This window comes from Podarcis melisellensis (assembly GCF_964234715.1).
Source record: "Podarcis melisellensis genome assembly, chromosome: 1".
Classification (NCBI taxonomy): domain Eukaryota; kingdom Metazoa; phylum Chordata; class Lepidosauria; order Squamata; family Lacertidae; genus Podarcis; species Podarcis melisellensis.
This window is the reverse complement of record NC_138528.1, coordinates 95,335,833-95,363,256: the sequence shown is the minus strand read 5'-3', so window position 1 is coordinate 95,363,256 and position 27,424 is coordinate 95,335,833. Positions and strand designations below refer to the sequence as shown.

Sequence of the window (27,424 nt, the reverse complement as noted above, 5' to 3'; positions counted from 1 at the left end):
AGATGGGGGTAGGGGGGTGGGGTAAATTTGGTTGCATTGTATTATTCGTCCGATATAAATATACTTTTCTTTATCCATGTGTGAAGCACAGAAATCTAGGGCAGGGTTTCGACTTGTGTCCCTCTCTAACTTTTCTTTTTACGAGCTGAAGAGTTTTAATGAGGTTCTCCCCACCCCCTGCTGTGTGAAACTTTCCAGTAATGTTCATAATGTTACACCAATCTCTGATAGGAAGATAAGTACCATTATCCCAGTTTCACAGTGGCACAGAAGAGTGGGAGTGAGGGAGGGATGTAAAATTCCTGTAAAAATTGCTACATTGGTGCCAAACACACTGATGGCTTTTGTGGGAAATTGCAGGCGATTTTCTCTCTCCCCCCCGTCTTTTTTGCAAGAATATCTTATTGTATGCTCATTTACTGCAGAGGTCTCTAACTACAGTAGCAAGTCACTAATGCATTAAAATGGAATAGAAATACATTTCTGGTGAAACAGACACTGGCAAAGGAGCAGTTAGATTTCTCTCTGCGGCTGTAACAAGGATGAGGCCTGAATCTTGGGAGTATGTGGTGTCTAGGCTAAAGGGCCATTTTCCTTGTGTTACATTTTGATGCAGGAACTGCTGCAATACAGATACATGTAATTTCTAAAGAAAAGATGCTAGCACTGTCAGGAAATACCAACTGTCCCCAAAGCCCTTTCCCTTAATAGCTATCATGTAGGGACAGTCCCTATAATTACTCACTGATGAAGGAACAGAACTCAGCACCAGCTCTGGGTTATACCCATAACCCATTAGGAGCCCCAGCACTGTAAACAAATGCCAGGGCTGAGCTGGGCTAAACTATCTGTCACATTTTAAGAACCATGCTGTGACTTTTCTCCGTATTAGCAAGCATTGCTCCAGTTTTTCAGAGGAGTGATACCAGAACTCCACCTTGGACTCCCGCAATAGGGTTTGCAACTGAGTGGGTTTTTTCTTTTGTTTTTTTAGTAGCACTGGAAGGAGCTGTGCTGTAGCAAAGGGGTGGGGAAACCTCAGGTCTAGGGGCTGAATATGTCTTTCAGAGACTCTGGAGGACAAGGCAAAACCCTACAAGACACTGCATAAGTTAATTGCCAAGGCATCAAATGACAGTTTCCCAGCACCACCTTTTGAAACCAACTCTCCAGAAAGGACTAGATTCACCTTGGAAGACTGGCATCTAGTTCCATCCCAGAAGAGACTTTCCAGGGGTTCACTTCAGACATTCCTAGCCATGTCTGGAGATGTCAGGGATTGGATTTTGGATTATCTGTCACTGAGCTACAGCTCTTTGTAGGCACTGAGCTATAATACTTTTCCAAAAAGGTAATGGATATAGGCCTCAGATAATGGCTATTTGCAACTATCCAATCTGCTGATTGTCTATAGAAAGGGCATAAAATCCACACCAGTGTTTCAGTTCAGATGTAATGACAAACCTTAGTTTGGTGCTGTATGAACAAGCCAATGAGCCTCAGGTATGCATAAGCTGTCTTTCCTGCTCCAGTTCCTGATTTGCTGAAAATTATAGTTTGTGGTTACATCTGAACCAGCAAACCATGGTCTACATTATAGTCTACATTTGCCTTACAAATAGGTCAGAAATATGGTCAAAAACACACAAGACTTTTACTCACCCCAATGAAACAGATAATGGTGTGGTTGGCTGAGAAAACTGATGCCAGCACCACTGGACACACTTTGATTATAGGTAAAAGAGGAACAATTCATATTTAGAGACATGCTTTCACTAACACCATTTCTTTCCTTTGATAAGCTGATGGACCTAGAGAAACATAGAGATATTATTTAGGAAAACAGAAGCAGAGCAACACGAGGCTTTGGGCATTGCATCTACTTTGGTCCTAAGATAGCTTTAAAAGAAAAAGAAGAAAGCCATACAGCACAGACAAATAGTACAGATTACAGCTCCTGTTGGAGTCAACAAGTTCTCCATGGCATAGCTATGCTGTTCAGTGGCTTGAGCATCCTCCTGTTTATAAAAAGAGATGTTAATGTTAATGTCTGCTAATTTGCATTCTTAAATCCATTTCAAACACGGATGTTATGCTTAGCAGTTTATATTTGCATAAGCATCTGGCAGTAATAATTTCCTCTGAATAACTGCACAATGCAACCATGTTTTTTAAAAGAGACACTAGATTAGAAAGCAGCACATAAAAAGAGTGACAAGGGACACTGACATGTATGTGTGATGTCTTATGTGTGATGTCTGAAGCACAAGAATGTTTATTGATAAAGAGCGACATGCATACAGTACTGGTTGCGAGGAAGCAAAATGCTCCCACCGAGTGGATGGGACTTTCCCATGGAATTCTATTTAATCCCATTTATGATTTAATTATAAAGCAGAGTCGAGGGGAACCCATCTCTCCTCCATAGGAGTCCTTCACTTTAAAGACGTGACACTATATCACGGGGTGTGAAGAGGAAAAAGACAGAATTTGCATGAACTGCATCTTGTGTTTTAATGGGCACAGCTTTGCCACCGTTCTAAAACGTAAGCGGCAAAGACACACTGAACACATATTGTGGCATCATTCGTTCCGCTTAGGAGACAGAATAGGCAAGTCAGACAATGGACAAGATGGATGCACAATCCTCTTGCTATTTCTATTAGTGGAGGAAATTTTGGCTGAGGGATGGAATGTAACAAACTGGATGTCTTTTAAAAACATGAAAATATGGTGAAAACACACTGCACTTGACACACATCCTGCCTGAAATTGGGTAAAATATATCATGTACCAAGCTATTTGGCAACTGACCAATTATGCAGGAGTCATGGATATATACAGAAATGAAACTACTTTCCATTAACTTTTCTTGCATGTTTGTGTTGGTTTTCTCCTCTATTACTTTCTCTGTGCTGCTTACATTTTAAACTCCAAATTCACCTAATCAGACATGCATTGGACTGATGCAAGTTCATTTAGAATATTATAAAAAGATCACTGGCCATTCATCCTGGACACAGGACTGCCCTGAAACCTCTGGGTATATGGCGGTATATAAATAATAATAATAATAATAATAATAATAATAATAATAATAATAATAATAATATGACTGTTCAATGGGGTCCCTCTCTAGAGTTAGAGTTGTTGTTCTCATTGTTTGCATTTAGATGTCAGTTCAAGGCGTTTTTATTTACTCAGACCTTTAATTTCATGTATTTTATGAAATTTACAGACTGATATTTAGTTGTCTAATACACCCAACAGCATGAAGTGATTCTGTGCTTTAAAGGTTTAGTTATTTTATCATTTTTTGTGGGGCAGATTGGGGGGTGACTGTATGCATTTTTGTATGTTGCTAACTCTTTTGTACAGTGCCCTAGGCTCCTTTTATAGGACCAGCAATTCATAAATGAATCGACAAATGAAAGAATGGGTCAGATTCATGGATATTGTGTGGACTGCATGGATAAAATACATAGAAAAATATTGATGGCTATTTCTGTTTAACTTTGCATTTAGTAAATTCCAGGTAAATTAAAAATAAAACCACACATTTAGGAAGAGAGTGCTGAATAAGGAAGTGGCTTCAAATGTGTTCTTGCTTCAGCAGCAACCTTGAGATAGAAATTGGGGAAGTGGGGTAGCTTTTCTTTACTGTAAGAAAAGTATCCAGTACAGACAATACACAGCTGTGATTGTGCAATTTTGGGGTGAATTATTGTTAAGTGTCTCTGCAAGTATAAACTGCTTAGCAATAGCATTCATGTATGAGTTTGAAATGGAAATTGGTAGACATTAAAATTAATGTCTCTTTTTATCAACAGGAGGGATGCTTAAGTCACTAAAGCACTAGGGCTTCGTGCAATGCTCAATTTGGATGTCAGCATTGCAAGAGGCATGTTTAGGTTTATGATTTGTGTGCCAAAGAGCGAAGGAAAGGAGATCTTCACCCAACATAGTATGTGTCCTGGGATTCAGGTTTCACAGTAGGGCAGAGGATCTGAGCACCTTCTCTTAACATGAAGTGGGAGGAAATGGTTTTTGGAAAGCAGGAGGCGAGGAACAGGAAAAGAAGGGCATAGAAAAGATGTATGGATGTGGACTTCCGGATCTGCGGGTGAACAATGGAGGAGGACAGAGACTGCTCGCTCTGAGCAGCCTGATTGCTGTGAGGAAGTGGGAAGGGTGCTTGGGGAAAGCACCTTCTCAAAAAAGCCTGGAGGAAAAGTTCAGGTTCTGAAGGGTCCAGCAGTGTCAAATGATGCTCTCTAGGCATTCCCAAAGCTCCAGAACTACCTCCCAACTGAGATCAGGCAGTCACCCTCCCGTGTTGAGGGCACTAGGTGAAGACTTTTTTATATCTCAACAAGCACTTGTCATGGGCTGGCTGAGCCAGGATGGTGCAAACTGATGGTTTGTCCTGGACCTTGGGAAAGGATTCAGTGGGATGGGGAAGTGTCTGTCAGAATTGGGGCAGCCTGATAATGAGGATCCTGTGGAGGGTTCGACCATTGGTAGGGGTTCCCTTCAACTAGCTCGCTTTCCTCACGCATCTCCCCAATGAGATCTATGAGCACAACCTCCCTCTGTATCCGCACCTCCTCTCTACAGCTGCATCCTCACCTCCCTCACCACTGTGTCCTACCCTGGCACCATCAGACATTGGGAGAAGCCTTGCCTCTTAATTGGGAAAAAGAAGCCAATGTATGAATATTCATGATATTACTGCTGGGAAAACATCCAGTGAAGTGCCATAGCCCTATCAAAGATGGCAGTATTGGTTTGAAAAGCCTAAACATTGTACCCAACACTGCCATTGAGCAAGTGGAACAGACTTACACTTGTGCAAGAGAACTTCCTCTTCCTCTCTTCCCCTCTGCAGCCAGTTGCACACCCTCAAATTCTGGTCCTGACACATACTTTTTCTAATTTTAGTCAGGGAAAGGAAAGCAAAACACCAGCTATGTATAAAGGAAATGAATGTTGGCATAGTTCCGCCCCCCCTCCCCTGATATTTTAGTTCTGGTTGCACAGGACTTTATTTATTTATTTTTCTCACAAGGAAAGATTCTATTACACAATTTTTTTACCTGTGGCGCAGAAACAATTTTTATGACTTGCTGTTTGTGTGGACTAAGCCAGTGTGAGTTTCTGATCGATCGTTCCTCCCCAGGACATACATTATGCAATGTCTGAACTCACTGCTTTACTTTAGGCACTTGCTCATCTCAACCAGTTTCTATCTGTTCCAGCAGCCAAGGTTCCTTCAGTACCTTAAGTCAGTTTCAGGAGTGTTAAAGGAGACCTGGCAAGGCCCTACAGGAAAGCCCGGCCTCTTCCGATCATCAGGAACTTACATTTCAAATAATTTTGTTGGGCCACCTCGTTCAGTTAATTCTTATACAGTCTCAAAGTTTCCTTTCTCTCATATTCTTCGCCTCAGACAACTCTGAAGGCCACAGTCAAACAAACTGAAGACTTGAGGCTGACATTACAATTTTTTCATAGATGGAGTGTTTTTACCTTCACCTTTGACATGTTTCTACATTTTATCATTCTCATAACAAATTCTTTTATCTTAAGTGCTGATAAATAGATTAGATTTCCTAAACAAATATTTTGGCTTTTTGAGAAACAATTGTGCTGATAGAAGCTTTTAGAGTTGCTCAGAAGAAGGGCTTTTATGCCTAAAAAGCTTAACATGGCCAGCCATTTCTCTAACTCCTGTTAAATGTTCTTCAAGTCTCATTTTCCTGTTCTTTTTGTACTGCTCCCATTTTTTTCCTTGGACATATATGTTTAATAATATCTGTAATATTCAGGTAGTAACTAAATTTTAATGAATGTCTGTATGTATGTATGTATGTATGTATGTGTGTGTGTGTAGGTATTTATTCTACACGTCTCATAGTCTCACTCACCTCTACCTTCAGGCTAAATAGACTATTACCGTTATCAGAACTGTTGCTATAGGAACAGTTTTACACTGCCCTTCCTTTTGCGTGCAGTTCCTTACAGACATTTTATATCTCTTTAAGATCTTGGCATTGTGAAACAGAAGTAAAAGCTCTCAATTAAAAGACTTGAGAGTCAGCAGTTACAAAGCCAAGTTCCTGGGCTAGATTCACAGCAGAGAGAAAACAGCCCCGGATTCTGTTTTCTTTGTCCCTTTAACATTTATTCTCAAAGTTTTCCAAAATGGTAACATAGCTGCCATATACCAGATCAAACTGCAAGCCCATATAACTCAGTATTGTCTATAATGGCTAGTAGCAACTCCCCAGGGTTTTCCTGCCCTACCTTTTGCATGTGAAGGATTTAGGTTGCATTCACATCATACAGTCAGAGTGCTTTGGTACCACTTTAAGCAGTCATGGTTTCCCCCAAAGAATTCTAGGAGCTGTAGTTTGTTAGGGAGCACTGAGAGTTGTGAGAAGGCTCCTATTCTCCTCAGAACTACAGTTCCCAGAGTTCCCTAGAAAGAGGTAAACCACTCTGGGAACTGTAGTTCTGTGGTGGGAATAGGGGCCTTCTCACAACTCTCAATATAATAGTGCTTTAAATGTATGGTGTGAATGTGGCCACAGCCCTTCCCAAGAGATCGCTAGGAACAGAGGCCTTAGACTAGCTGAAACTATTTGCAGATTAGCCCAGTTTTGTCAGCTCAGTCTCAATCCTTTAACCTGTGACCCTTCAGATTTGGGGGCTCCAACGCCCCTTAGCCCCAGCCAACATGGCCAGTTATTAGGTATGATAGATGTTTTGGTCCAGCAATTTTTTCAGGGCCATAGGTGAGCCTTCACCACTTTAACCAAGGATTCCAGGGTTTGAATCTCTGACATGCAAAGTATGTGCTTTACCACTGACCTCCCAAATTGTACATATGGGAAGCAAAGGAGTACAAAACAAAAAGCAAGACCCAACTCCACTGTGTCTGCTGATATAACAGCTGATGGATTCTGAGAGATACATATCTTCTTTCCGTTAATATAAATTTGAGATAATTAATATAATTAACTTAATTGTGTTAATTCCAGATGGCCTTTTTATAAATAAAGGACTGACTGTTGGCATTAAGGATTTCATGAGCCACGGGTCTTTCGAAGACCTCACCAAAAGTTTTAACTTCAATGGTAATTATATTACCTGCATCCATATGTTCACTTCCTCATATCACAGATGTTTGAAGGTCACTAGTCAAGTTGGGGAAAGAAACCTCAAAAGAGGGATTTGTAATCTGAGGACATCAAAGAAATAATATAAAGGCAAGCTCATAGATGGGGGAATGCCCTTGTTGTATCATCACACGTCAGATTTCAGTGTGGAAGTATGTTGGAAAGAAAATGAAAGAACCAAGTAAGATTGCATTCATTTGATACTTTATCTTGTAAGTGAACATTCATTGATGTCTAAAAAGAACAGTTCATGGAAACACTTGGATGATGTTGAGATTACATATTTTCAGGGTGAACTTCTACTGCTCTAATAGTGGTTTGACTGGAAAAAAAAAGGTGTAGTGAAGTCAACAGCATAGAAAATGACTGCCATCAGTTCAATGTCTCCTTAGTCTCACACAGGACAGAAATATCTTTCCATTTTATTTACCGAGCCAGGCAGATCCAGTTGTAATGAATAGTTTTTAAATGCAATAGTTGCACTATTTGTTTTTAAATGCATTGAACAATGGCTGTGTCGCTCTGTAATTTAAACTTTGAATAATGCTGCAAGATAAATATGCAACTAATGTGTTTTTCATCCTTTCCTTGACTGAGCTTTAATCCTGATGAAAATTTTTGCTCAGACAAGTCTGCTCAGGAAAGGTAGTAATGGTCCACTAAATATAATATTCTGTTTTGCACTGCAGCAGACATTATATTGTCTATATTGTCCTCATATAGAAACAAAGATAAAGTCTTGGTTTATGGTGGACTAGGCTTGTCTGGTAGTTGCACTTTTGAAATGTTCTGTTTGCTTCCATGCTTTGTTTTTTACATTTATTTATGTCCTGTCTTTCCAACCAATGAGTGCAGGGAAGTTCTAACAATAGTTTTAAATGTGAAATATTGAAGAAGAATTTAAAAGTTCAGTTTGTTTGTGCATGTGTATTAAGACTGGATGAGAACCACTAGAATAAAGCTCAGCCCAGATAAGGAGGTGTTACTGGCAGCTGCTTCAGCTGATCATGGATTTCTGCTTTGGGATTAAGTCACAGAATGATCAATGACAGGAGTTCCTGAAGAGCTCTGTTTGGAGATGCTAATGGATGCAGCATTATCACTAAAAGCCCAGGCAACCCACACTGCCTTTTGGTAGCTTTGTTGTCCGACTCTTCTTGACCCCATGGACCAGAGCACGCCTTCGAGAACACTGTCCAACCATCTCGTCCTCTGTCGTCCCCTTCTCCTTGCGCCCTTAATCTTTCCCAACATCTTTTCCAGGGAGTCTTCTCTTCTCATGAGGTGGCCAAAGTATTGGAGCCTCAGCTTCAGGGTGCTGCATTCTTGTTGGAAATAGATATCATGACCAGAGTTATCAAGCCTCTAGGCTAGACTGCTCCATATAACTGACATTTAAAGACCTCACAAACTTCAGTTGCACAAAATGCTATACAATGTATTTGTGTAAGGATTGAATAGTTTTGGAAATTAAAAAGGAACACCATTCAGGTGAAACCCTGGCAATCATTTTCATGACCTGAAACTTGTTCAAAATGTTCAGGATGTCTCTCCTCAGCAAGTGTGGTAAACACGTTCTTAGGAGGGAAGCTGCTAGACTCATACTAACAGCAGCACACACATTAGAAAGATAATGGGATAATATAATGATGTTACATATCCAGTGGTGAGAGTGAATGGGCCTAGCCTTTGTGGCCTCATCAACCAGACAGGCTTTAACATGTGAGCAGATTTCTCTAACCCTGACCCCAATGAGGGAAAACAAAACTCATTCAGAATCATTGCAATGCTTTCTTTTCTTTTCCCAAAGTATTTTATCCCCCTTTGAAGCAATCACCCAAAAGCTGAGTGCATTTTGACAATGACAAAAAAATTCATGAAAATTGTCCTTTTAGTTTGAAGGAAATAGGTTGCTTATAGAATCAGATTTGTGAGGGAGAGCTCTCCTCCATACACATTTGCAGAGGTAGTCTGGGGTGAACGTGCTTTATTGTCACAATGGCTGTCTTCTTGCTTGGAGCTTTAAATCAGGGCTCATCAAGTGCTTTGAACAAAATGATCTCAGTGGATAACATTGATGATGTTGTTGGGCTTCTCAAACTGTCATTGAGTTAAAATTCCTGCGACTTAAAAGGAAACAAATGTCCATTCAGGAAGCACCACAGCTCTTTCTCCAATGTATATATAATTTGGTTTAGCCTGAGAATTTTAGATGTGGGGTTGTTCTGTTTATATTAAGTTTCTTTCTATCGAATCTATACATGTTTTCTTAACATATTCTTCATATAGAAGCAAAAATTAGCAAGTTTGAGGATTAAAAATAATAATTCAGCAGACTAGTCTTGAAGGAAAGCTTGTTTCATTTCATGTTTTGAGTATGCCTGTTCATTTAAGTCTCCATCACAGCATATAAATGCCTTCGTGTGGTTCAGTGTGCTTATCATAAGGCTTATCAGAGACTCCCTTTTATTCCTCTTTCTGTGATGCATGCCAGGTCCTATCAGTCAGTGTACTACACTTAGCACAACAATACACATTTGTTCACGATGAACTTGGTCCCAAATTTCCCAGAGTTTGCAGAATGTTCACAGCTTCTGAATTCTTCTTTGTTGGAAAAAAAAAAATCTCAGCCATTCAGACTGGAGGGGAAAAATGCTTTATGCTGTCAGCATAGCCTAAGGAAACATTATCCGACAATGGCGATACAACATCTAACAGCCGTGCATAGCATGATATTTCTTATAGCTATCATTTAATAGTAGCTTGAAACCCAGATCTTCACTGCTGTCATTTTGTGGACACAGGCTACCAACCAAACAGTTGGAATTCTTATATTTTATTTTAGAAAAGAATTATAGATGGCACATTCAAATCTTTTGAACATGCAAATACTCTGTGCCTTTAATATTTTTGTTACAGTCATACATTTATTTATTTTATTACATTTCTATCCGTCTCAATCGCATGGAACTAAAGGCAACAGGCAGTGCTATTTTTCCAGAAAATGAGGTGCCAGAACTCACCATGAATGCCACATTTGTTCTCTTATAATGGCAAAGACACCCACCTGAAAGGTGCCGGAACTGAGTTCTGATGAATTCCAGCTGCAAAAAGCGGTGGCAACAGGTTTGAGTTTCCTGCCAGTCTTCTATTTAACTACAGACAACATCTAGTGTGGTGTAGTGGTTAAGAGCGGTAGACTTGTAATCTGGGGAACCTGGTTCGCGTCTCCGCTCCTCCACATGCAGCTGCTGGGTGACCTTAGGCTAGTCACACTTCTCTGAAGTCTCTCGGCCTCACTCACCTCACAGAGTGTTTGTCGTGGGGGAGGAAGGGAAAGGAGAATGCTAGCCGCTTTGACACTCCTTCAGGTAGTGATTAAGTGGGATATCAAATCCAAACTCCTCTTCTTCTTCTAATGCCTCATCCTAGCTAGGTCAGGGATGATTACGGTAGTTAACCGCTCATTTATGCATGAAGTGGCTAACCTTTGGTCTTCTAAGGGAGAATGCCCTTACTGAAAACAAATATAACACAGAATATTTGCAGTACCATCAGTTCATAAATGTTTGGTGGAGGCAAAAAGAGAAGGTAGTAGGATCTGTTGACTCAGCAGGGCAACTGGCAGGGGCCTGGCAGGGCTCTGATGTATGTGTGGTGGAAGCAAGGGGGCTGGAGACTGACCCAGGAGAAAGGGGCAGTGATTTATGGGATTTGGTGCCATCTGTGAGGCAGGAGTCAGGGTGGAGGGAAGAGGAAGAGTCAGAGCAGTTAGAGATGGAGGTGGGGACACAGGACCTGTCAGAAGAGGCTGCTCAGGTGAGGGGCAGGCCAGTCAAATCCTCACCTGCCTGCACTATTGTCTCCTAGAACCAGAAGGGGCTTGAAAAGGAAAGAGCAATGATTTTCATGCAGGAGAAATCTCAGATTGTGTGTGTGTGCACTTCATCAGAAGTGTGCACTGCATTAGCCTGGAATAACCAGATGACAGCAAAAACTGCAAAAACAATTAGCAGGGGCAATTAGAGTAAGATCTGTTGTTTGATTATTGATGTAAACCTCCAGAATGTATTTTGTATAGTTAAGTTTTTACCTCTATCTTCCATACATTGTATTTTATTTCATTGCTATGGCTAGTGGCTGATGCAAATAAATATTCTTCTGCGTGGGGCATGGTCCCACTGTGGCTTCAACTGCTTCACGGCGCGAACCTGGAAAAGTTCAGGCCAGCTAAGTGGGCACTACAAGTATGTGTGTGTGTCTGGTGCACTTTGGGAGCTGCTGTAAGTGTGTGCATTATCAATAAAGAATTCACTATAGGCCATTTGCATTCCTTGGCTGGGTGGGTGCAGGGCAGCAACAGCTAACAGAAATTATTTGAGAACTGGTGCAGTGGATTCAAACTCAATAACCAAACTTGCCCTGTTTGTGTCCTCATTGAAGCTGAAGGTATACCTTCTACAGCCAATGCACATTGACTGCCGCAGGAAACTTCTGATAGGTAATGAACATTTTTCATTGTGTTTCCAATCTTCTGGAGAGACAGTTAATGGGAAAATGAAACAGATAACTGGCATTGAAGGAAAAGAGGGGGGAAACACTAGATGTAGACAATAGCAACCTCTCTTAAGACAATTCTCAACTTGTCCACGGAGAAAACAATAGATAAGAGCCACAATTTCCTACACCAGCATGAGCTGTCATTATGAAACCTATAAAGGTAATAGTGGACCTTACTGACCAGAGCCAAAGTCTTCGTTGAACAATATGGTCACACAGCAAATATTATCACCATTTGGTAACTAGATTGAAAGAAGGCAGCCAGTATTAACATTGCAGACAGATTTTTGCAAAAAGTAAAGTCCCTTTGTCCATTAATCCTCAACTCCTTTTCCAATTTAAAAATGTTCATTCTGCCCAGCCTGTGGATGTCTATAAGAACAATTATTACACAATTTATCATCATTCTTGTGTTATTTCCCTCGTGAAAGATAAAACCAGTGGCTGGGGCCATAAAGCACAAGTCTCTTATTGTAAGAAAGCAATATGACTTTACACAGCAAGGGAACAGTGAAATCCACCTAAGCAAAAATTATGCCCCTTTTAGCCCTGCATTGAGGCATGCAAAGAAGTGTGTTGGAATTAATCCTGCAGCTCCTAAGCATATGGGCAAAGATCAAATGATCCTGTGCCCGGGACAAAACTCTGAACCATTTTATATTATGGCATTCAATTTTCCATACTTGCATAACTCTGACTCCTTTATTGCTGAAATCCAGTGTGGATTCTGCTTTCATAAGATCTTCCCTTTCCATGGCTAGACAGAAATTTCCTGCCATCAAACTGACAAAAGTATTTACCAAAAGTTTTTGCTTTCATACAGCAAAGACAGAAAACAACTCTCACTTAGAATCCTATAATTGTAGGGTTGGAAGAGACCCAAAGTGTCATATAGTCCAACCCCCCCCCCCCCAATGCAGGAATTCTTTACCAAATGTGGGGCTTGAAACCACAACCCTAAGATTAAGAGTCATTTGCTCTACCAACTGAGCCACATCAGCCTATAACGCATTAGTTCCTCTCCAGTCAAAGAAAGATCTAACGCTTAGATCTGCAGTAGCTAATGTAGTGGGTGCCTCCTGCCACACCCCCACCTCTGCCAGAGAAGTGGTGCAAGTATTGGTGCTGCTTTCCTGCAAGATCTCATAAAAGTCTTGCAAGATGTCAAGGAAAGCCAAGCATCTCATGAGATTCAGGTGAGATCTTCAAGCTCTTTCAGGGAATCTTTCAGGTGCCAATGCCAGCACTGCAGTGCTGGTACAGCTGGTACAGTAATGGCAGATGACACAGTGGTGGTGAGTGTCCCACAACTGGTAGTGGTGAGGTGGTATGGCAGAGCAGGGTAGCACGTTTTGTTTGGCAAAATGGGATGTACTACTCCTGATGTCAGGATTCCAGAACTTACAGCTGTCAGCTCTGAGGGAAGGCAGGCAAGGACACACAACCCAGGTGTGGCTTGATTTTTCATGGACGAGGTAAGTGATTCATTAGCTGCAGTAAGCTCAGGACAGGTAAGGGTCAAATGACTTGTCAAGCCCAGAAGGTATATTAGAAAAAGCTTCCTGGCCAGGCCTGCGTCACACACACACACATACACATAGCTGCTGTTTTGTGCAAATCTGATGGACTGAAAAACTTGTATTTTAAAAAAATATTAAAGATGTGTGCTTACAGGTAAACAGGTAAACAGATACCAGTGTGCATGCCCAGCATGGCCTGTATCCTGTCCAGGCCTGCGTCACACACACACACACACACACACACACAGTGCTGTTTTGTACAAATCTGATGAATTGAAAAACTTGTATTAAAAAAAGAAGTTGTGTGCTTACAGGTAAACAGATACCAGTGTGCATGCCCAGAATGACCTCAGCTTGCATTCTGAGTACAGGCCTGTATCCTGGCTGGCCAGACCACTACATTGGCTACCCAAGAGCTAGATTTGCTTTCCCTGACCACATTTAATGGTGGTTCTTGTTATATCTCCCTTTCAGAATTTGTTACTGGTCTTGTCACAGGGACAGATCCTCCAGACACATATGTCTGAGATCAAACTAATCAAATTGTCTTAACTATTTTTTTTATCCCTAGAGATCTAAGGATGTATTTAACTATATTTGAGTTGGACCAGGTTCTCTAATACTGTTTTTCGATCTATAAGCTGATGGAATGCTTCTGAAATGGACTTAGAAGATTAATGAGAGTAGAATGTTAATATATGGAGCTATATTTTAAACACCCTGAAAGGAGAAAGCTGATGTCTCTAAAATTGATTAGAGAACATCTTCTGCTGTTAGAAAGACTGTGTGACAAGTGAGTGGAGCTGTACATAAATCTCATACTTCCCCTTGCCAAGGATTTTTATACATTGGCTGATTTATACTTCAGGGTGAATGCTGGGACATTAGCAGCATAAATCATCCAAATGGAATTACAGAAAATGTGATGGTAACTAATTTTTGGTTTTGAGCAACGGATTAATGTAGGTGCAACAATCAACTTCTGGTTCACATTTGGTTAAAAAAAAATGGGCTATATTATTGCCATGGTAGAGTCAAGAAGTACTAGCCATGGAGCCAGATTCCAAGAGTTGCATGGTTGAAACCTGTACTGGTGAAACTGCAAGAATTTGGAGCACAAATTGTAGGCTACAAACATTTTCACTAGCCTGCCAGACATATCAGTTGGTTGTGGAATGAGAATGAACTTCTGTAAAACATCCATGTCTGTCTGTGTAGAGGTGATGCTTATATATATGCCATAGGCAACCCCATAAAGTCTCAAGTGACAATGGACCTTGGAGGTCTGCTGTGATAATTTTGCTAGGCATTATGCTATGGAGATGAGCACTTTTACCATAAATCTGAATGCTAATGTCAGGTGAGATGCTGGTGAGGCATCCGATGTACTGCCTACTTCAATCCAGCAGGATCAGTTTCAGTTGTTGAGACCTGAGAGTGTGCTTATGCCACTTCAAGTGCCCATCATGGCTTATTTGAACTAGTTGGGATTGGTTGGTTGTGTAGCTACAGGGAATGATGGGGTGGTGACAGCTGCTCTCAAAGAGACCACTATGCAACCACTCCTAAAGAAGCCCTGTATATACCCAGAGTTTTATCATAATTACTACCTGGTCACAGCCCCCCTTTTGGGGGCAAGGTTCTCGAGAGGGTGGGGGAGCCCAACCACAGTTGTTCTTAGAGGATATTGATAATCTGGACACATTTTTGACTGGGTTCCGGCCTGGTTTAAGAATGGAATTAGCTCTGGTCACTCAGATAAATGTCCTTTTATTAGGAAAAGCACAACGGGAGTGCAATCCTCTTACTCTTGCTCGACCTCTCAGTGACTTTTGAAGGCATCTGCTATGGATTGGCTTATATTGACTCCATAAGATGGAAGTTCGGGGCACTGAATTGTAGTGGTTTTGGTCCTAGCATCCATGCCAGTTCCCAGAGAATAGAATTGAGTGATTGTGCCTTGCCCCACTGGCAATTATGCTTTGGGGTGCTGCAGGAAAACATTTTGTCCCCAATGTTATTTAACACCAATATAAAGCCAATTGGGAACAGCCATTATGAGTCTTGGGACAAGGTGCCATGAATAGGCTGATGACACTCAGCTCTATTCTTTGGAGACAGGAGCTGATGTGCATTATCTGCACAAGTGCCTGCATGCACTGGTCAGCTGCATGAGGGTGAAGAAAACGAAGCTGAAGCCTGATAAATTAGAGGCACTGTGGGTGGGTGATTCCTGGGTCCAGGAATTGAGAAATCTGCCTGTTCTAGGTGTGGCTGCACTCCCTCTGAAAGGACAGTGGGTAGTTGGATCCATCTCTGCCACTAGATTCCCAAGTGACCTCAGTGGCAAAGAATACCTACTGTCACCTTTGGTGGTATGCCAACTACAAACATTCCTGGAGAACATTGTTGGTCCATCACGAAGTGAGGATAGGCAGTTGCTTCAGGCAGCAGGCTGAGAGAAGTACCACTGTGCGCTGCCAACGCTGCTGGCCATCATTGCTGCCACCACTGCCAGCTGCTACCATTGCTAGCTGTTGCCCAGCCACCATAGCCAGCCACTGCCACTGTTGTCAGGCCCTCCCTTCAGCAATTCAAGAAGGCCATTACAGGAAGATACCTTACAAGGAGAGGAAATGCCCATGTAACTCTGGTCAGCAGGAAACAATGGAGCATGCCCTTCTTCATTGCCAGTATTATATAGACATTCTAACTAGGTTTATCCAACCCATCTTATATAAGTTTCCTGACTCTTCAGAAGAACACAACTTCTCCCTATTACTACAGGACGAGAGCCCAGAAGTCACATATTTTGCACTGCCATGACAGATATTTGACGAAGAATGGTCTATGCTACAATTCAATCCTAAACTGAAGGCCCATATTGCTAGATCCACACTTCTGAAGTCCACCCCATATAGCTGTGTTAACCAATCTTTTAATTTTTCTTATAAATTTTTACTCACCCATTATCTATGCTTAATTAAGTATTCTATGTATATGTTTAAATCTATGTTTGGTTCTTGCTCCTATTTATTTAATAATTATTCACTTAGATTCATACTGTTATGCTATTTATTTAGATGTTTTGCTTATGCTGGTCTGTGACTGTAATAAAGTACTTGACTTGACTTGACCCCTGAGATGCTCACTTAGGGGCAAGGGGGTGACCAGCAATAATGCCTCCTTCAAGAGGCTGTTGTTTGTTTGTTTTTGTCAAAAATGAGCATTGCTGGTCTCCTCCCAAGGGTGGTGCGCAGACTCCCTTCCTCTCTGTGGAGGAAGGAAAGAAGGTGTGAGCTGCCGCCTCTCCTCCTTATTGCTGTCAGGATGCAGCCTCTGCCTCACAGTCTCTCACCCAAAGTTTTGGGGCAGAGGAAGAGAAGGAGGAGATGCTGAAGTTGCCATGCCCTAAAGGCAACCTAGGCAGACACCAGACACTTTGTTGAGGTGAGGAAAACTTCCTTAGCAACATTTAAGCTCAACTTTCTTCCCCGCCCTTCCTCCTCTCTCAGTCTACACTCTCTCTCTCTCTCTCTCTCTCTCTCTCTCTCTCTCTCTCTCTCTGTGTGTGTGTGTGTGTGTGTGGTTTTGGTATTTTTTTATATATATTTGCTCTAACAATAAAATGGGTGAATGTCAGGACAGAGAAGGCAACCATATGCCTCAGTGAATATGCAGCTGTGCTTGTAACTAAACTCCCAAGGACGTAGGGCTTGCCTATGGCATTGCCAAAATAAGGAAATAATACACCACAAACACCACCATCCCTCATAATAGGATAAAAGCTTAAGAAATCAATGTTTAGTCTGAAGTCAACAGCCTTTGTTTTGTTTAGGCTGCTGTCTTTCTTTTCCTGTTCTCGCTTTTTTTTTCTTTAACTCACCTCCAAATGCACTGAGGCTTTTGTCTGACTCTTCTGTCCTGACACATTTGAAGTGAGTTTTATTTTCCCCACCTACTTTTTCATCTCCACATCCTTCTCATCCCATTATGCCTTTCCTCTTTCACTCTCTACTAGATCCAGCATATACTGTGCTCTTTTACCAAAAATAAAAAAGATCCCTTCTGTCCCCACTTTCTTCCCAGCTTTAGTGTGAGAGGATTTCTGTTTAAGAGAGACCATTTCTGTGGGTGTGCAGGGTGTGAGAGAATTTCTGTGAGGGTCACACACTGTGATGGGACGATGAGCTGCTTGTGCGTAAAATGCAAGTCCCTCAGAGTTTGATCAGGTTTTCAAACCTCTGCCTGTGACGGAGCCCCTCCAGCATGGCTGCGTCAATCACTAGTAGAATCCGAAAGTGGCTGCTTTCGGAATCTTTTCCAACATAAAAGCTCTTTAACGGAAACACGTCGTCTGGCCTCTCGGCGTGACAGTTTCCGGCGAGGTGTGGGTGTCCCTATAGGAGGTCCTGAGACCTCCCCACTGTTTTCGCTGGAAGTGTCTCTGAGCCATCCCTCCGACTCACTTTCCCTTGGAGTTCTTGCTCGCCCTCTACTGGTTCCCTCTTCCGCTGCTACTCCTCTCTCAACCTCAGTGAGCCTTTGCGCCCCCGGCGCTTTAGATGGCAGTTCCCTGACATCCACCTCCCCTCCAGGGCCCCCTTCACCCCCTCCCGTCTCCTCCCCTACTGGCGGTGAGGAGGTAAAACCCCTGAAAGAACCTCCCTCATCTTCCGACGTCGCGAACACTTCCCTCCACTTGTTGCTGTTCCTACTCTCTCGGTAATCTTCGTCATCGGAGTCCACTCCCTCTTCCAACTCCGACTCCGCGAACCCTTCCATTTCCTCTTCCTCATCGGTGGTGCCGAAATACTCCCTCCTAAACCTTGCTATCGGCTGAGGTTTCCTCGGGAACCTTTGGTGGAACGTTTCTGTTAAAACCTCGTCATTGACTTCCTCTGCACTTACCCAGGTGTTTTCTGACTCCGGTTCCCCTTCCCACGCCACCAAATACTCCACCTGATTTCCCTTCCACCTGGAATCGAGGATTTCCGCTACATGGTTGCGGCGTTCCCTCTCTTCCAAGGCTGGTCCCCTGACGTACTCCCCTTCACGTCCCCCCCTGTATGGTGACAGTAACGACCTGTGGAACACTGGGTGCAATTTCATGTGGTTGGGTAATCGGAGTTTGAAAGCTACCGGGTTGACCTGCTGAATGACCTCAAAGGGTCCCAATCTTCTGGGCCTCAATTTCTTACAACCCCCTTTGAACGGCAACCCTTGGGTTGACAACCACACTTGATCCCCCACCCTTATGGTTTCACCTTCCCTTCTGTTCTTGTCTGCCTGCTTCTTATATTGTGCCTTAGCCCTTTCTAAGTTGAGCTGGAGCTGATGATGGATCGCTTCCATCTCTTCTACAAAATGTTCAGCCGCTGGGACGCTCCATCTCTCCCCTCCTTCCCCTGGAAATGCCCTGGGGTGACACCCGTAATTAGCCAAAAAGGGACTCATCCCTGTGGACACATTCTCCGCATTATTGTAGGCAAATTCTGCCAACGCCAACTTTTCGACCCAATCGTTCTCTCTGTCATTGACATAACACCTCAGATATTGTTGAAGAATGCCATTTGCTCTTTCCGCCTGCCCGTTGGTTTCAGGGTGCCGGGCAGTTGAAAAATTGACTTCCACGTGCAGCAAGCTCATGAGCTTCCTCCAGAACCTGGAAGTAAATTGTTTGCCGCGATCTGAGATCACCCTCAAGGGAGCCCCGTGCAACCTAAAGATGTGTTCTACAAACAACTTCGCTGTTTCTTCCGCTGTGACTGCATGTGAGCATGCTACAAAGTGGCACATCTTAGTTAACAGGTCTACTACTACCATGATGGCTGTTTTCCCCTTGGACTTTGGCAGATCCGTCATAAAATCTATTGATATCGCTTCCCAAGGCCGTTCTGGTGTGGGTAATGGTTCTAATAACCCTGCCGGCGCCCTTCTTTCCCCTTTGGCTCGCTGACATTGGTCACACCCTCTTACATACTCCCTTACATCTTCCCTCACCTTAGGCCACCAAAATTCCCTGGTAACCAACCACATGGTCTTGTGTTGTCCAAAATGTCCCGCCGTGGGGCTATCATGCAACTGCTTGAGTACTCTCCCCCTCAATTCACCTTCGGGTATATACAGTGCCCCTTTGTAATACAATGCCCCATTTCTTTCCTCAAAACCTCCGGGACTCTCGCCCTCCCCCCTGAGACCTCTGAGCTTATCCTGGGCATATTCATCATTTTCCGTTTCCTCTACCAGTTCTCGTTGCCCCACCAGCGCCGCCCCACACACCCAGCGGTCCTCAGGGATGACATGTCTCTCTTCGATCACCCCCTCCCCTTCCCAATACTCTGGTTTGCGTGAGAGCGCGTCCGCCCTGACGTTTTCTGGGCCTGGCACATAACAAATTTCAAAGTTGAATTTGGAGAATTCCTGTGCCCATCTCACTTGTCGTTGGTTGAGCACTCGAGCTGTTCTCCAATACTCTAAATTCTTGTGGTCGGTGCACACTTGCACCTTGTGTTGTGCCCCAATTAATAAATGTCTCCACCTCCGGAATGCTTCGTGAATGGCAAGTAGTTCCCTGTCATACACCGTGTAATTCCTCTCGGATTTATTCAGCTTCCGCGAGAAGAAGGCACACGGTCTCCACTCCGACGCACTCCTCCCCGGTTGAAGAAGGACCGCCCCTACCGCCCGGTCGGATGCATCGGTTTCCACTCTCATGGGTTTTCGTAAATCCACATGCAGAAGTTGTTCTTCCGAGGCGAAAGCCCTTTTCAGTTCTTCAAAGGCTCGATCCGCCTCTACCGTCCAAACAAATTTCTTCTTGCTGCTGAGGCAGTCGGTGATGGGCGCCGTCAAGTGGGCAAAGTTCTTGATGAACTTCCGATAAAAGTTCCCAAACCCCAAGAATCTTTGCACGTCCTTCTTGGTCTTCGGTGTCTTCCATTCCAGTACCGCTTGGACCTTGCCTGGATCCATGGCCAATCCCTTGTCTGACAATCGGTACCCCAGGAATTCCACCTCCTTGGTATGAAACTGGCACTTCTCCAGTTTCACCCACAGCTGGTTGGCTTGCAGCCTGCCCAACACTTCTCGAACGTCCCTCACATGCTGTTCCTCATCTTCCGAATACACCAACACGTCGTCTAAAAAGGCCACACAATTCTTGTAGAGCAAAGGTCCCAGAACGTGGTTTATAAAAGCTTGAAAACACGCGGAGCCCCCTTGTAGACCGAAGGGCATAACGAGGTATTCAAAGGCTCCCAAAGGGGTAAACATGGTGGTCTTCCATTCATCTCCCTTCCTTATGCGTATCAGATTGTACGCCCCCCGCAGGTCCAGCTTTGTAAAAATCTTTCCCTTCCTTACTCTGGTCAAAATGTCATCAATTCGGGGCATAGGGAAAGCCAGGGGCTCCGACACTGCATTGAGGGCCCTAAAGTCACACACCAGTCTCGGTTTGTCTGTGTTCTTTTTGTCCACAAAAAACACTGGGCTGCCCCCCACCGCTCGGGACTCTCTGATGAAACCTCGCTTCAGGTTTTTGTCAATGAACTCCCTCAGCTCCTGCATCTCCCTGTCTGACATGGCGTACAGCTTGCCTACTGGGAGTTGGGCCCCAGGGAGTAGGTTGATTTGACAGTCAAAGGGTCTATGCGGTGGCAGTTTGTCTGCTTCCCTTTCGCTGAATACGTTGCTCAGATCTGCGTATTGCGGGGGCACCTTCCCTTTGTCCATTACTTCCATCCCGGCTAGGGTGACTCTGTCTCCTCCCGAAACCTTCCCCTCCTTGCAGTGTTCTAGGCAATGCGCTGACCCAAAGGAGACCACCCTCTGATGCCAGCCCACTAGCGGATCGTGTAGCGCCAGCCAGCTCATCCCCAAAATGATGGGCGCTCCTCCCAGGATGGCCACATTAAACGCTATCTGTTCGGTGTGCCTTGCCACCCTCATTATCATCGGGACAGTCTGTTGGCTAACTTCTCCCCCCAACAGCTCTCTGCCGTCAATCGTAGTCACCTGCAAGGGGTTACTTAAAGGGATGGTCTGTATCTGATGCTCAGCTGCAAACTCCTTACTCATGAAATTACAGGAGCTGCCTGAATCCAAAAGCGCCTTGATCTTTAGTGGGTGTCCGTTTGGCAGTTCTAGTAACACCTCTATCACTAAAGCGGGTCTGGGAGGTTCCGGCGTGGGCACTTTCACTGCTCTTTGGCCTGGCTGCTGTGCCCCGACGGTGGCAGCCAGGCGTTGGCTTTTACTTGCTCCTTGCCTTCCTCTTCCTTTTCCCCAACAGCTCCTGCCATCCCTTGCCATTCCTTTCTTTGTGGGCAGACTCTGGCAAAGTGCCCTGGCTGTTGGCAGAGATAACATCTCTTGGCGCTCTTTCCCTCCTTCTTCCGCCCTTCACTGGGATTTGAAACTGCGCGCGCCCGCGCTGTTCCAACTTCCATCGGCTCTGCCGGCGGGAAAGGTGGCTCTGGAATGTCTGGAATGCGGAACTCCCTCCAACGGTCTCCTTTCCCTTCCCGCTTTTCCAAAGCCCTCGCCTCCTGGCGCGCTCCTATGGACAGCGCAGATTTGGTTAACTGATCCATAGACTCCGCCCTGGGCCCCCGGGAAAGCTCATCTTTGACGGTTGAAGAAAGCCCCTCTTCGAAAAGCATTTGGATGGGCTCCGCCGATAGGTCCCACCCCAATTTATGAATCAGCATAGTAAATTCAGTCCAGTACTCACGGACAGATCTGCTTCCTTGCTGGCAAGCCATTAACTGCCTTCGCACCACCCCCTGCTCAATATCGCTGGAAAACATCAGGTCCATGGCACGAAAAAACTTCCTCGTGTCCTTTAGGATCTCATTATTCGCTGCCATCAGGGGTCTAACCCAATCTTTCGCCCCGGATTCGAGATGGCCAATCACAAAAGCCACTCGCGATTCCTCGTCGGGGAAGTCGTCAAACTGCAAGTTTAGAGCGTATTGCATCTCTGTTCTAAAGGCATGATAGTTCCTGGGATCCCCCCCGAATTTCTGCACCAATCCTGGTACCTTTCTGGCGAGCGGGGTGGTTTTCTCCTTTCCCTTTTCTGCATCCTGAGCCCTCCTCTCCTCAAGCCTCGCCGTTTGCAGCGCCAACTGGATCTCCAACGCCCTGTACCTTTCTTCCAGGCTTGGACCCCCTCCAGCTGCTCCTGCTCCTCCGGTTCCGGCTGGGTTGCTCATGATGCTTCTCCCTGCACAAGCTGGCTTTCGGTGACTTTCGGATTGCTGTGATGGGACGATGAGCTGCTTGTGCGTAAAATGCAAGTCCCTCAGAGTTTGATCAGGTTTTCAAACCTCTGCCTGTGACGGAGCCCCTCCAGCATAGCTGCGTCAATCACTAGTAGAATCCGAAAGTGGCTGCTTTCGGAATCTTTTCCAACATAAAAGCTCTTTAACGGAAACACGTCGTCTGGCCTCTCGGCGTGACAGTTTCCGGCGAGGTGTGGGTGTCCCTATAGGAGGTCCTGAGACCTCCCCACTGTTTTCGCTGGAAGTGTCTCTGAGCCATCCCTCCGACTCACTTTCCCTTGGAGTTCTTGCTCGCCCTCTACTGGTTCCCTCTTCCGCTGCTACTCCTCTCTCAACCTCAGTGAGCCTTTGCGCCCCCGGCGCTTTAGATGGCAGTTCCCTGACACACACAACACACACACACACACACACGGTCCTTAACAAACTATGATTCTTGGCGGGACACCATTTTCTGATTTGCCTCAGGTACCAAAATGTTTTGGACTGGCCCTGCTCGATAATGATATCCTTACTACTGTGACTCAAGTGTTCATAATCTCACGACTGGATACCCCTGAGGGTTTGTAAGTTGCAGCTAGTGCAGAATGCAGTGGCCCAGTTTCTCAGTGGTATTCCCTACTGCACACTTATAACACTGGTCTGAAAGACCTGCACTGGCTACCGATTTACAAATTTAAGTTGTTGCTTTTGAGTTATAAAGCTCTGAACAGCTTAGGGCAAGGCTATCTCTGATACCACCTTTCCCATATAGTCCACCTAGGCCTCTGTAACCTGTGGATGGGGACTTCCTGACTGCACCATGGTCTACACAAGTTCAGTTGTGTGCATATGAGCCAACTTCTAGGGGCCAAGGTCTCTTTGCCCCCCCAAAATATTTGAGTGGGCTGGGCTCCCCAAAAGTTGATGGGCATTGCCATTCAAATGGTGTGTATGTTGTGTCTTGTGATCGATTATGCAGGGCAGGGCTTACCTAGCCCTCCCATTTTTTATTCAAGTTGGCACTCATAGTTGTGTGGGGTACAAAGAGGCCCTCGTCCACTTTAGGGATGTGTGACTTGTTGGATTAAGTTGCTTTCAGTTTCTCGAAGTTCAGTTCAGTTTCACATGATGTCCGCATGAAAATTCACCAGCATTTTCATGCAAATTTCTCCTAGCATTCACAAATTTGTATGCAACTTTGCCTAATATTTTCTTGATATAATTCATTTTCATGCCTATATACCTTAATATGCACACTTTACCCCAGTGTTTTTGTGTATGTTTTTATATACATTACTTGTCTGGTGAACTGCACTGCACAATTCTGATAATTTTGAAAGATGGCTATGTTTTACTTTTAATATTGTTTCAAAAAGTGCTAACTTGCTAAGTTTGCTTTAAAATGTGAACTGAACTGAATTTCTCCTCCATCTCTATCGAGACGTAAATCCTGCTTTCAATGGGAAGTATTTATAATACATTTTACAGAGAATTGCAAACTTTGTTGGCTTCTAGCAACAAACACCAACTCACGCGTGCTTACGAACTTGTTTAAGCCACCTTGAGTCCTGGTTCAGTAAAAAGGCAGGACGACAACAACAACAACAACAACAACAATAATACAAGTAACTGTTGGGCTGTAGGTTATTGTAGTATACTTGGAGCAATAAGCTTCTGGTAAATTCTTTCAGTGTAAAGGGGTAGTCTATGGGATCTGATATATAGTTGTAACCAACAAATGACTGGAAAACAGAAATCATGAGAAAATCCTGTATAGAAATTAATTAATAATTACATAGTGAATCCAGCAGCCTTTGTTCAGACCAGTTTTCCATTATACATATGGTTTCATATGTCTTCAAACTATAGAGAATCCCACAACATACAGAGGACAGCATTTTGACCAGCCCTGCCATGTAGTAACATATTACAGAACCATATTCTTTAAAAAAAAAAAATCTGGTCATGTTTTACAAAATATATGTGTAAGTATGTTAATCAGCTAATGCATTTTCACATATGGGAATGTGCTAATTGACTGATCCTATCATATGAAATATGGTTCTATGAATTATATTGCACTAATCTGGAATTTCCTCTTTGAACACAAACATGCTTGTGGTGGCTGACCCTGCTCTGATCTGTTTAAAATGTTATATTGATGAAGCAAGTCCAGAAACTATTTTTCATGCTTTGAAATTATTATTTTAAACAATTGTAAAGCCATTATTTACACTGAGCTTCTGATTGCAGAATGGTTTAAATTAGCCAAGATTACTGGCTGAGTCTGTCAGTTATAAATCAAGGTGAAGAATGTTAGAATTTGCTTGGTGAAATGTCTGACTTTGCAAGTAAATGAGCAGGCTATTTTCCTGACAGATGGTTCTGCCTGTGCATGGGCCACCTACCACCCTAGATATACCATACTATATACCGTATACTATCGTATACTTTGCGCAGCTCTCCCACGGCTAGCGGAGGACTGCGCGAAACCCGAAGCTTGGGGCGTGCTGAGCTCAGCGCACCCCAAGCTTCTGGGTGCCGGCAAGCACTCCGCTAGCCGTGGGAGAGCTGCGTCTCCCATGGCTAGCAGAAAGCTTCCTGAAGCCAGGAGAGCAAGAGGGGTCGGTAAGCACCGACCCCCCTCGCTCTCCAGGCTTCAGCAAAAGCCTGCATTCGCCCCATAGGACGCACACACATTTCCCCTTCATTTTTGGAGGGGAAAAAGTGCATCCTATAGGGCGAAAAATACGGAAAGTGAATCTGTGGGTGCAGATGCAGAAATGTGGCACATTTGTTTACTTAAATATGCCCCCTCCAACTTGAATCCATATGCTAGTACAGTGGATGCTCGGGTTGCAAACATGATCCGTGTGGGATGCAGGTTCGCAACCTGCAGTGTCCGCAACCCGCAGCGGTGTGTCTGCGCACGTGCAGGTTGCGATTTGGTCTTCTGCACATGCGCAAAGCACAATTTAGGGCTTCTGCGCATGTGCGACCGCCAAAACCCAGAAGTAACTTGTTCCGGTTAGTTTACATAGGATTCGGGCAGCCTGCCTGCAACCAGGCTTGCTACTTATACAATGCATTACAGTGAAGATCTTGCCTTCTGGATATGGCCTGTGGACGGTCCGGGAATCGCCGCGTGGATCGCCAGCGCATGTGTTCTTTCCCTCTCCCTCACATGGTGGCAGTGGCGGTGCCTCCTCCCTCCCTCCTCCTGGCTTCTCCCTGCCCTGCCTAGATGGGGGAAGGGGGCTGGGTTTTGTTGGTGCCAGCAGCAGCAGCACTTCAGCGGCAACCATTTTAAGCAGCCCCTCTCTGGAGCCCTTTCATGTGCTGCTCATTGTCTCTCTGCCGCCACCAGCCCCTGCCGCTCACAAGACACAGGTAAGCAGCCACCGGGGCTCGTGGTGCTCTTGCATAATTCCCCCCATATAGTCTGGCCCCCCACAAGATCTGAGGGGCAGTGGACTGGCCCCCTTCTGAAAAAGTTTGCTGACCCCTGGCGTAAGTTTGCTGACCCCTGGCGTATGTGGTCCAGCATCCTGTTCTCACAGTTGCCAACCAGATACCTGTAGGAAAACAATCAGGACCTGAGCACAATAACACTCTCCCCTCCCTTTTGATTTCTGAACTTCACTCAGAGAGCCTATCCAGAATTAAATTTAAATTACAAGAGGGATTCATGATAACAATAAGGGATTAATTTCAAGACTTCTGTCACACCACTGTTGCTCTTTTGAAGATGAGAGGCAGCAAACACAGTATTTAGTTCTTCTGCTCCTGTGTAATCTCAAATTAATTTTAACAGGGTTCACACATAAAGTAAATGCTTGCCTTGCCTATCTGTCAACAACATAGCCCCCCCCCCCCGCAAACACCATTTGCAGCACATCAAACCCTGTGGTCCATGTTAATTTAGTGAACAATAACTGCTTGGCTCTATGCACATAAGATGGAGGTGAATAAAATCCACATTTTGTCATCAGTTTAATTAATTCCAATATTTATGTCCCAGTTTTATTAAAATTTGGCGGTGTTGGTGAGAGACTTGGCCTATATAACCCTGGCCCCAGTTCTTGACGCTCAGTCTCTATCCTGTATAGATTCACTAGTTTCTTCAGGGCTGAGTAGAGATTTTTTGCCCATTAGCTGATTTGGCCTTGGTTTTTGCGGCAAGGGCATCTGTTGTCCCAGACTGCTTCCTTAAGCAGATTTTATGCACTCTGTGTTGCTAATAAAAATTCAAAGTATATGCAGAGCAACAAAAACAAATCTATTAAACTCTTACTCTCTCTCAGTATAAGGAATAGATAGTGCCGCAAGTATGTATTATCAAAAGGAGAAGAGTGTGTTGTATTAAATTAAAAATGCAACCAGCATAAAAAATGTTTGCAAAACAATGACAGTGCTTTCTTGCCTTATTTTATTAATCACAAACAACTATATGAATTGGAGGTAGGTAATATCTCTATAAGCTGCAGAGCATTAAAATACACACAAGTGCTACCATATATCAAAGAATTATTGCTTTATTGAGATAGAAATTTCTATACAGTGGTACCTCAGTTTACGAACTTAATCTGTTCCGGACATCCGTTCTTAAACTGAAGCCATTCTTAAACGGAAGCGTGCTTTCCCTAATGAGGCCTCCTGCCGCCAGTGCCCTTCCACCGTTCGGATTCCATTCTTAGACTGAGGTAAAGTTTGCAAACCGGGACACTACTTGTAAGCCAAATAGTTCATAAACAGGGCTGTTCTTAAACCGAGGTACCACTGTAATGACTTACACTGTTAAAGAACAGAAGCTTGCACATTTGTTGTGTTGCACACAGAATATTGACCAGTCAGGTGAACTATACAGCCTTTAGCTGATTAAACAATCTATGGCCTT

The 27,424-nt window shown here is 44.0% G+C and overlaps 1 protein-coding gene across 3 annotated transcripts in view; it reads left to right on the top strand.

Moving 5' to 3' along the window:
* The window catches only part of NCKAP5 (NCK associated protein 5), a 617,165-nt gene that overhangs the window by 26,068 nt on the left and 563,673 nt on the right, over window positions 1–27,424 (top strand). Inside the window, exon 1 of one of the 3 annotated variants that reach the window (XM_081921455.1) lies at window positions 25,820–25,917. The exons of the other annotated variants lie outside the window; for them this stretch is intronic. The gene's annotated coding sequence lies outside the window, so the exon portion shown is untranslated. Of the gene's footprint in view, window positions 1–25,819; window positions 25,918–27,424 lie in introns of those variants that run through there. 3 annotated transcript variants of the gene reach the window in all.